Raw genomic sequence first — 11838 nt, 5'->3', positions numbered from 1 at the left:
CTCGAACTTTAGGAATAATAATAATAACTACCGCAACCAAAATAATCAGAACTTTAATCGCCAAAACTATAATCGTAACAATCAAACTAACAACAATAACTATGGAAATAATGGACGGTATCAAAACGGTAATTACAATAATCAAAACAACGGAAATTTTAACAGAAATAATTACAATAATAACAACAGAAACTTTAACTCCAATGGCAATATGAATCATGCATTTTCAAACAGTGCCATTCAACAGAATCAGACAAACAATTCACAACAACAGTCAAATCAAAACTACACAAACAATCGAAACCATAACACTAGAAGTCTAGAAGATATAAATAGAAATAACCAAAAAAGACAAGTGAATTTTCTAAGTCACCATCAATCATACACCGACGTCAGTCAACAAGAGTCACCAATTGAAACACTCAACACATCATCACCATCACAACCCTTTGACACACAATACACAACAGATTCACAATCACCAAATTTTCAATAAAGCACCTGCTAAATGCGGCCGTATGTCACTATGAGCATCCAAGGGAGTTCATAACATTTGGGGAAGAAAAGAAAAATCAAAATTTGCAAGGGTTAATTTTAATTCAGGGTAAATTCTTTCAAAAACAAGTTAAAATTTTAATAGACACGGGTTCTGAAGTTTCACTAATTGACAATAAAGTTATTAATGAATTAAATTTTTAAAAATATTGTTATTCAATTCCAAAGGTTAATCTAGTGGGTGCAAACAACAAAAAACTATATGAAGCAAAGAAGGGAATAGTGGGAAAAGTATTATTTGATACAACCGAATATAGTATGCAATTCATAATAGTAGAAAACATGAGACATGATATTTTGATTGGGACAGACGAAATGGACAGAAATGGAATGGTCATCGATTATGTAAACAAAACTTTACAAATTCAAGAAGAAGTACTGAAATTTGGAAATACAGAAGACGAGGAATCAAAACAAGAGGAATTAAAGATAAAGGAAATTAACAATATTCAAAATCATACAAACTACAATTTTATAAATAATGAACCAGAAGAAAGTAAAATGGAATTGGAAGAAAATTTAGTATGTGCAGAAGAATGGAAAGAAGATGTAGGAAGATTGTTGCAAAAATATGATGGTTTGATAAAATCCGAAAACCGAGTGGCTGAAAAGTACATGCATAAAATTGAGGTAAAAGGAATAGAAAATTTTAAATCGAAGACATATCCAATTCCTTATAAATACCGGAAAGAAGTTTCAAAGGAGATAGAGAAGATGTTACAAAACGGAATAATTGAAAACAGCAATTCAAAGTACATAAACCCTATAGTGGTAGTGAAGAAGAGCAATGGTGAGTTAAGATTATGCCTCGATGCCAGGAACATTAACAAATATTCAACACCACAATATGAAGCACCACAAAGTGTAGATGCAATCTTTGGAAAAATAACTAAATCAAATTATTTTACAAAAATTGACCTGAAGCATAGCTTTTGGTTGATACCATTGCATAAAGATAGTAGGGATTTTACAGCCTTTTCGATAGATGGGGTAATATATAGATTTAAAGTAGTTCCATACGGTTTGCAAAGTGCATGTTCAGCTCTTGTACGTGCTTTACATCAAATTTTGGATCAATACGAAGACTTTATTATACACTACATTGACGATATTCTCATTTATTCTCACACATCACACGAACATTTAACACACATAAATATTTTGTTGAATGCATTGAATGAAGCAGGATTAAAAATTAACTTAAACAAATGCCAGTTTTATCAACAAGAGGTCACGTATTTAGGATATAAATTAGACAGAAGTGGTATTTCTATGGACGAAGAAAGAATTGAGAAAATAATGAACTATCCAGCACCGAAAAATTTGAAAAATTTACGAGGATTTATAGGCCTAATCAACTACTTTAAACGATTAATTCCAGACTTGAGTGAGAAAGAATTACCATTAATTCAACTATTGAAGAAGGATCAAAAATGGAAATGGAAAGAAGAACAAAACCAGGCCTTTCAAAATTTAAAGGACATATTTCGGACTAATCTAAGAATTTATCACCCCAGGTACGATTTGCCATTCATTCTACAGACAGATGCTTCCATGCACAAATTTGCAGGAGTGTTGTTACAAGTCCAGGACAATGAAGAAGTTCCTATTTCATTTGTGTCACGTGTAACCAGAAATTACGAGAAGAGGTATAGTGTCACCGAATTGGAATTTGCTAGCATACTATTTTGTGTAACAAAATTTCGGTATTATTTATTAGGATCAAAATTTTATATTGAAACTGACCATTTATCGTTAATAAATATCATGAATAACAAATTGCTTAATAATAGAATACATCGTGGGACTTTACTACTTCAAGAATATAACTTCGAAATTAGACATATAAAAGGAAGAGATAATGTCATTGCAGATGCCTTGACAAGGAACGAAGAGGAAGGAACAAGAGAAGAGAGAAAAATTCAAATCGGATTAAATATATTAAAAGAACAGGAGGGAATGTACTCAAAACAAGCCATTAGAGAAGATCAGCAAAATTTAACACAGAAAGAAAAGGAAAGATGTATACTGAAAGATCAAATTTACATTAAAAGAATTGGAGAGCAAGAGTTATATTACATCAGCAAAAATTTAGCAGAAGAAATACTGAAGGATTTACATGAAAAGAATGGACACGCGGGTAGTAAGAAAATATGGTTAATGTTTCGAGAAAACTATATCACCAAGAAGGATACAAGCATAATCAAAAACTTGACTAGAAAATGTCATACTTGTCAAAGACAAAAATCGAAGAATTTTTCAAATTGGAATACTCCCAAAAATATAATAGCACAAGAGCCCTTAGATATAATAGCTATAGATTTTTTGAGTGACTTGATACAAACGGAAGGAAATGGACATAAATATATCATGGTAATCGTAGATTTATTTTCAAAATTCATCAAACTTTATTCCAGTAAAAATACAAAAGTCAACACTATCATAAATAATTTAAACAATTATTTTGAAGAAATAGGAAAACCTAAACAATGCATACTGGATAATGCCACATATTTCCAAAACGACCGATTCAAAAATTTTATGACAAGAAATGGAACCAAATTAAGTTTTACAAGCATCAGACATCCTCAATCAAATCCTTCGGAAAGATATATTCAAGAAGTGATAAAATTTTTAAGAATATCAATAGAAAACAAACACACTGTATGGGATCAACATTTATTAAGGATAGAACAATACATAAATCAGTTACCAAACACTGTGACTAATGAGATACCACTATTTCTAATGAAAAGGATAAGACCAGAAAGACCTTGGATTATAGAAATAGAACCTGAATATGACCAAATTTGTCAAGATGTAAAACTAAGAATCATCAAGAATGGAGAGAAATATTTGAAAAGACAAAACAAAAGGAAGATGAGAACAAACCAAAAATTTCAAAAAGGAGAACTAGTATTAATTAGAGCACATAGGGTAAGCAATTATAGAGATAACATTTGTAACAAACTTTTACCACCATTGGAGGGACCTTATGAAGTTGAAACAGAAGATGGAGAAAATAGTTATTTATTGAAATATCCTGAGAGTGGGTATCTTAGAGGAGTTTTTAACATAAAAGACATTTACAAATATGAACAATAAGTGAAGAAATAAGAAGACATTATTAATTTTAAGTTATATTTATAAAATGAAACAATTTTTTTAAGTAAAGGACATGAATGGGATACAGAAGATGGAATAATAATAATAATAATGCTGCTATTTATGAAAAATGATGAAATATGAATTATTGCGGATATTATGATTATGAATATGATATATAATATAATATGAATTATGATGAATTATAAAAGATTATAATGATATAATTATGCAGTATAATAATAAAACTTGGAATGGAATTACAGAAGAAGGATTGGAGAGGAAAAATTTGAAACGAAGATGGCAGAACTCTAAGAAACCAAGGAAGAAAAACAACTATAAAATGGATTCAAAAGTAGAATATAAACTCAACCCTCAACGAAAACTTATTAAAAATAACCGAATGATAATAAAGTCACATTCAAACTAGCTTACACTCTAACCACAAAATGCAGCTCACACGTGCTTAAATAAAACTTAAACTCTATATTTTTTTGTATATATTCAAAATAAAACATGCATTAATAAAACAAACTAAAGCAACCTAAGCTTACAAATGCAAAATTAAAAGAACAAAACTAATTATTATTTTTTTTTCAAAGAGAGCATTCAAACTATCTGCAGCATAATTGTATACCATATATATGCAACTGAATCAAAAATTTAATTGTTTTTAACCATCACACATTCATAAAATCACTGAAACATACACTTGTGTCGACGTTCAGAGAAACAATCACACAACTTGCAAAAAACCAGTCAAAGAAAAATGAATATTTGATATTTGCCAAAAAAAATTGTCAAATATGAAATATTAATTTTTGGAGAATTGTTATGAAATTAAAGCTCCTAAACAGTTTTTTTTTATGAATAGTATGAACATAAAACAAAATGACAATATTGAATATACCACATACATATTTAACTCAAACAATTGTATTATTGTTGTTAATTTAATAGTTGAAACTAGATTCAACAATAAGAAAGAAACTAAAAGCAAAAATAAGCAGAATTCACAGACATGTAACAAACCAATAAGGACTATATTGTATCACCAGATTTAATTAATGTTTTCAAAATAATTTTATTATTATTATAATTAAAACCAGTTGGTTTATTATAAACAAATTTAGCATAATAGAAATAAGATTCTTTTAATACGTGAGTTATTATAGCCACTGAGTTATAGTTGGTTGATAAACACTTTTCAATTAAAAAAAAATATATAAAAAAAAATTAAACCAAAAACAATTGTTGATCATGAAATTGATTATGATTTAAACTTAAGTTATTGTTCGTTATATATATATTATATTATTTATGTAAGAGATACTTACAGAATAAGCCAATATAGCCACAACATAAAGATACAAAAAGCAAATATCAAACCACTTCGGATCGAGTGGAAATAAAAACCATAAATTTGTATTTATTAATTAATTACAATTTTTATTATAATCCAAATTCTAATATATACAAGTCAATAGAATCTTCAACAGTCCTAAAACAGATAAAATATTTAAGTCATTTATTCACAAAGTAAGAAGTTTCAATTTGTTAGTAAACATACAGTTAACATGGATAGAGCTCGGAAAATAAAACGTGTTAGGAGGTGAAATAGGATATATCTCATAAATAAGAGTTCAGAATGATATAATCTTTAATGGACAGGTAATCTGAAGACAATTCTCAGTGATTCAATATCAAAAATGCTTTCAGATAGCTTTAAAATTAAATAAAAGCAAAATAAAAGCAACTAATTCATGTTAAAATTGGTGTATGTCAAATTTGTTAGTAAAAATTTTAATATTTAAATTATCATTTGTTGTAGAAATTATATGTCAAAAGAATGCTTAAATTCTCTAGTATTTGTTTCAATTCATTTCAAAAGTCAATATAATTCTCAAGATTTAACAATTTATGAAAATTTAAAATATTTTTATTTTAATCATAAATGTCAAAAATATACAAAAATCCTGTCAGATCTTAAAAAACATTGTCAAAATGCTTGGAGATCTGGTAAGCAATGAAAAAAAAAAGATAGAAAATCAATAGTTACGAAGGGGCAGAAAAATTTTTGATTATTTTTCAGCAGTCACAATTTTTCAAAAGTATTTTAAAAAACCTTAAAAAAGTCCTGAATTATAACAAAGTATATTCAAATTACCTTGCCGATAAGAAACCATCGTTTCTGATTAAATTTTAGCAAAGCCTGCAGATTAACAGTATATTTTCCGATAAGGGAATTGTTAGCAGTCATCATAAAGAGGTCCACAGCTACCAGAAAGGTGAGTTTTTACACTCATTTGAATTCTCGCTGAATAAAGAGACCGTTTGGTGTTTATTTTTGACTGAAGATCATTTAAAATTCATTTTGGGTACTTATAAATATTTCTCAACCATTGGAGAGATAATTCTGATAGTTTTGCGGCCCTAATCCATTAGAAGACGTCACTGAAAGATGCAATCTTTGTTATTGAAGATTTCCATAAAATTTTTAGAGAAGGGATTATCTGAAAGACGAAAGTGAACTTTAATAAAGTTAAACGCAAGTTTTGAAATTTCTTTAGAAATAATCTTACCTTTTTTTTTTTTTTTACAGCCTATATCATTCTAAATTATCTTTGTGTTAAAAAACAAAATAATTTGAAGTCAAGTTCACAAAAATTTTATTATCGCTTTTGTAATATTAACCAAATATAATTCACCGTTTCTTTTGCTTACTAAAATCATTAAACAAAACAGTTAAACTAAAAAAATTGAAGGATTATAAACCTTTGTTTTCGCTCTAAAAAGATAGTAAGTGAGGTTATAAATACTTTGACAAACAAACACGTATTAGATCTTAGATCAAGTATTTATTGTTGCAACTTCACAAAACACTAATTTCATATACTTACTTCAATATTGTATTACGTCATAAATCTAAATCCATTCATATTATTATTAAACGGTTAAGTATTGGCTTATTTATTGGAAGAATCTTAAATAATTTTTTTTATATATTATACAAGATATCGTTGTGTAATATTTAATTGATCACTTGTGAATAATTGCACAGTACATTAAAAATAAAACTTCTTGTGTGGTGATTTTTGCTTTATATAATTTTATATAGCTTTATCAAGCAGTACAGGTCACAGAACTCGCTTGAGTTAAGAGTCTGCATGTTCTAAGACAAATAAGTAAAAAAAATTTAAATTCAAAATACAGATTTAGAGAATACAAGGTGAGTAGAATAAATGTTTGTCAAATTTTTTTTATTTTCAGGCGTTCAATAATTTTTATTAAAAGCATTTCTAAATTTAACAATATTACAAATTAATCAACTTAAAAAAAATTATTTTTGTCTTCATAAAGCTAGCCGGTAAATAAGAGCAACTTGTAGTTTTCTTGCATCGAATTCACATATCATAACATATATATATATATATATATATATATATATATATATATATATATATATATATAATAGGTAAATAAGAGCAACTTGTAGTTTTCTTGCATCGAATTCACATATCATAACAATATATATATATATATATATATATATATATATATATATATATATATATATATATATATATAATATATATATATATATATATATATATATATATATATATATATATAATATATATATATATATATATATATATATATATATATATATATATATATATATAATTTGTATTCGTCAAAGTGATATAAAATCTTTAATTGCTTATTCTTCAGTTTCTCATATAAGATTGGTTTTAGGCGGTATTTTAACTTTAAATATATGGGGATTTTGAGGAGCTTTATTTATAATATTAGCTCATGGCTTATGTTCTTCAGGTTTATTTTGTTTGGCTAATATTTTCTATGAACGTATTCATAGTCGAAGAATTTATTTAAATAAGGGCTTATTAAATATTATACCTAATTTAAGATTATGAATATTTTTATTACTATCTTCTAATATAGCTGCACCACCTTCATTAAATTTAATAAGAGAAATTATTTTGATTAATTCTTTAGTAGGTTTTAATTTTTTAACTATATTATTTTTATCATTAATATCTTTTTTTAGTGCTGTTTATTCATTATTTTTATATAGTTATTCTCAACATGGGCTTTATTTTTCTGGAATTTATTCTTTTTATAGGGGCTTAATTCGGGAGTATTTATTGTTATTATTACATTGATTACCTTTAAATATTTTATTTTTAAAAATAGAAATTTTTATATATCTAAATAGTTTAATAAAAATTTTGATTTGTGGTATCAAAGATATAAAAATTTATTTTAGATTATTTGTTTTATTTATTTTATTTTTTTTTTATTTATAAGTGTAATTTTACTATTTTTATCATTTTATTTTTTAATTTTTGATTTAGTTTACTTAATTGAATTTTTTTTATTAATATTAAATTCAACTAATTTTATATTTGTAATTTTATTAGATTGGATGTCTTTAATATTTATAAGATTTGTTTTATTTATTTCTTCTATAGTAATTTTTTATAGTGAAGAATATATATTTAATGATTTATATAAAAATCGATTTATTTTATTAGTTGTAATATTTGTTTTTTCTATAATGATATTAATTATTAGTCCTAATTTAATTTCAATTTTATTGGGTTGAGATGGGTTAGGTTTAGTTTCTTATTGTTTAGTAATTTATTATCAAAATATTAAAAGATTTAATGCAGGGATATTAACAGCTCTTTCAAATCGAATTGGGGATGTTGCATTATTAATAGCAATTGCTTGAATATTAAATTTTGGTAGTTGAAATTTTATTTTTTATTTAGATATTATAAAAAGTGATTTTATTATACAATTAATTACTTGATTAGTAATTTTAGCGGCTATAACTAAAAGAGCTCAAATTCCTTTTTCTTCTTGATTACCGGCAGCTATAGCTGCTCCTACTCCCGTCTCTTCTTTAGTTCATTCTTCTACATTAGTAACAGCCGGGGTTTATTTGTTGATTCGTTTTAATTTTTCATTTAGTAATCAAATAATAATAATTTTATTATTTATTTCTTCTATAACTATATTTATATCAGGATTAGGGGCTAATTTTGAATTTGATTTAAAAAAAATTATTGCTCTATCAACTTTAAGTCAATTGGGTTTAATAATAAGAATTTTATCTTTAGGTGAATATAAGTTAGCTTTTTTTCATCTTTTAATTCATGCTTTATTTAAAGCACTATTATTTATATGTGCTGGAAATATTATTCATAATTTAAATAATTGTCAAGATATTCGATATATAGGAGGTTTAATTAAACATTTACCATTAACATGTACTTATTTGAATATCTGTAATCTTTCTTTATGTGGATTTCCTTTTATATCTGGATTTTATTCTAAAGATATAATTGTTGAAATTTTATCTTTTAGATATTTAAATATTTATATTTATACAATTTTTTATATTTCAATTGGCTTAACTGTTGCGTATAGGTTTCGTTTAACTTATTATTCTTTAACTGGTAATTTTAATTATTTGTCATTAAATATATTATCTGAAAGAGGGTTTTTAATATTAAAAGGTATAAGGGGTTTAATTCTGTTTGTAGTTTTTAGAGGAAGGGTATTTTCTTGAATTGTATTTTCTACCCCAATTTTTATTTGTTTACCTTTTTTAATAAAAATTATAACTTTAATTTTTATTAGAATAGGGGTGTGGTTAGGTTATGAATTAGCCAAATTTAAAATTTCTTATAATTTAATAAGATTATACAGACTTACAAGAGTTTTATTTTTTAGACTAATATGAAATATACCTGTCCTCTCTACTTTAGGTGTAAATTATTATCCTATTTATTTAGGTTCTTTTTATAAAAAATATTTAGATATAGGATGATTTGAATATTATGGTAGAAAAGGTTTAATAAATCAATTAAATAATAGAATATTTTTTCAATTATTTTCTCTTAATCATTTAAAAATTTATTTATTATTATTAATTTTTTGATTAATTTTTTTACTTTTAAATATTTATTACTTAAATAGCTTATAATAGAGTATAATATTGAAGATGTTAGGGAAGTTTAAAACTTTTAAGTATTTATAAGAAAAATTCTAATTTTATAATGAAAATATAATGTTTTTATTAAACTATATAAATAGAAGTAAAAACAAAATTTCATTGCTTAAGAATTAAGTTAGAAGCTTATCCTTGAATTACCTACTTCTTTAATTGGAAAATTTTTCATTGATATCATTAACAGTGATATACCTCTAGATTTTGGTTTCAATTAAGTAAGGATTGTATTAATCAAATTTTTAGGTCGAAACTAAATGCAATTTTTGCTTCTTACTTAAGATAAATTGATAAACAATACTTTTTAAATGCAAATTAAATGTTATAATTAACTATTATCCTAGTTAGTTCAATTTAAAGCTCCTTGGTTTCATTCATGATAAATCCCAATTAATAAAATTATTAAAAAAAAAATTATAATAATACTATAATTTAAAATATTTCTAATTTTTAAAATTATAATAAATGGTAAAAGTAAAGTAATTTCTACATCAAAAATTAAAAAAATAATAGCAATTAAAAAAAAATGTAAAGAGAAAGGTAAACGAGCAGAAGTTTTAGGATCAAACCCACATTCAAATGGACTATTTTTTTCTCGATCATAAAATGTTTTTTTAGAAATTAAATTTAATATAGTTACTAAAATTATATTAATTAAGTAAATTATTAATATTAAGATTAATAAAATTTTTATTATTTATACTAAATTTTTAGATTTTTTGATTGGAAGTCAAATATAATTTTTATATTATATAAATATCTACCTCATCAGTAAATAGAGATATAAAGGAATAGTCAAACTACATCAACAAAATGTCAGTATCAGGCTGCTGCTTCAAATCCAAAATGATGTGTCGATGAAAAATGATTATAATAATGTCGAATTAAACAAATTAATAAAAAAGTTGTTCCAATAATTACGTGTAATCCATGGAATCCTGTAGCTATAAAAAATGAAGATCCATAAATTGAGTCTGAAATTGCAAATGGAGATTCTATGTATTCATATCCTTGTAAAATTGTAAAATAAATTCCTAGAGTTACTGTAAAAATTAATCCTTGTAATCCCTGTGAGAAATTATTTTCTATTAATCTATGATGGGCCCAAGTTACTGTTAACCCTGATGTTAATAAAATTAATGTATTTAATAATGGAATTTCTAAAGGATTGAAAGGTTGAATTCCTTTTGGGGGTCATAATATTCCTAACTCAATAGTTGGAGCTAATGATCTATGGAAAAATCCTCAAAAAAATGATATAAAAAATAAAATTTCTGAAGTAATAAATAAAATTATTCCTCACCGTAAACCTTTTGTTACTAATAATGTATGAAGACCTTGATAAGTTCCTTCTCGAACAATATCTCGTCATCATTGAAATATAATTAATCTTGTAATTAATAGTCCAATTATTAATAAATTTCTATTATATAAATGAAATCATTTAATTAATCCTATTATTGTTAATATAGCTCTTAAAGCCCCCATTAAAGGTCAGGGTCTAATGTCTACTAAATGATAAGGATGATTTTTATGTCTTGACATTAATTTACTTCTCTAGAGTATAAAGTTCTTAAAACAGCAAATACGTATGATTGAATTATTGAAACTGCTGTTTCTAAAACTAATAATAAAAGTTGGACTACAATTAAAATATTTAATATGTAAATTGATATTGGTGGTCCAGTATTTCCTAATAATGTTATTAATAAATGTCCAGCAATTATATTTGCTGTTAATCGTACTGCTAATGTTCCTGGTCGAATAATATTTCTAATGGTTTCAATACATACTATAAAAGGTATTAAAATTGGTGGTGTTCCTTGGGGAACTAAATGTGCTAGTATATGAATTGTATTATTTAACCAACCATAAATTATAAATCTTAATCATAAAGGTAAAGCTAATCTTAGAGTTAATGTTATATGTCTTGTTCTAGTAAAAATGTAAGGAAATAATCCTAAAAAATTATTAAATAAAATTAATCTAAATAAAGAAATAAAAATTAATGTTCTTCCTTGAGATTTATAATTTCCTATTAAAATCTTAAATTCTATATGTAAAGTTATAATAATTTTTATTCATAAATAATTATATCGAGATGGAATTAATCAAAATGTTGAGGGAATTAAAAT

At 24.9% G+C, this 11838-nt stretch overlaps 3 pseudogenes; 2 read left to right on the top strand and 1 right to left on the bottom strand.

Annotated features, from left to right (window-relative positions):
- Positions 1–7349: 7349 nt before the first annotated feature.
- On the top strand, positions 7350–7889 carry LOC140440654 (NADH-ubiquinone oxidoreductase chain 4-like; annotated as a pseudogene).
- Positions 7890–8080: 191 nt separating this feature from the next.
- Positions 8081–9663, top strand: LOC140440653 (NADH-ubiquinone oxidoreductase chain 5-like; annotated as a pseudogene).
- A 1571-nt stretch (positions 9664–11234) lies between these two features.
- LOC140440652 (ATP synthase subunit a-like) overlaps positions 11235–11838 on the bottom strand; it is an 806-nt pseudogene continuing 202 nt past the window's right edge.

This window comes from Diabrotica undecimpunctata, chromosome 5 (assembly GCF_040954645.1).
Source record: "Diabrotica undecimpunctata isolate CICGRU chromosome 5, icDiaUnde3, whole genome shotgun sequence".
Classification (NCBI taxonomy): Eukaryota; Metazoa; Arthropoda; class Insecta; order Coleoptera; family Chrysomelidae; genus Diabrotica; species Diabrotica undecimpunctata.
The sequence above is the reverse complement of the archived record's forward strand: the minus strand, read 5'-3'. Positions and strand labels throughout refer to the sequence as shown.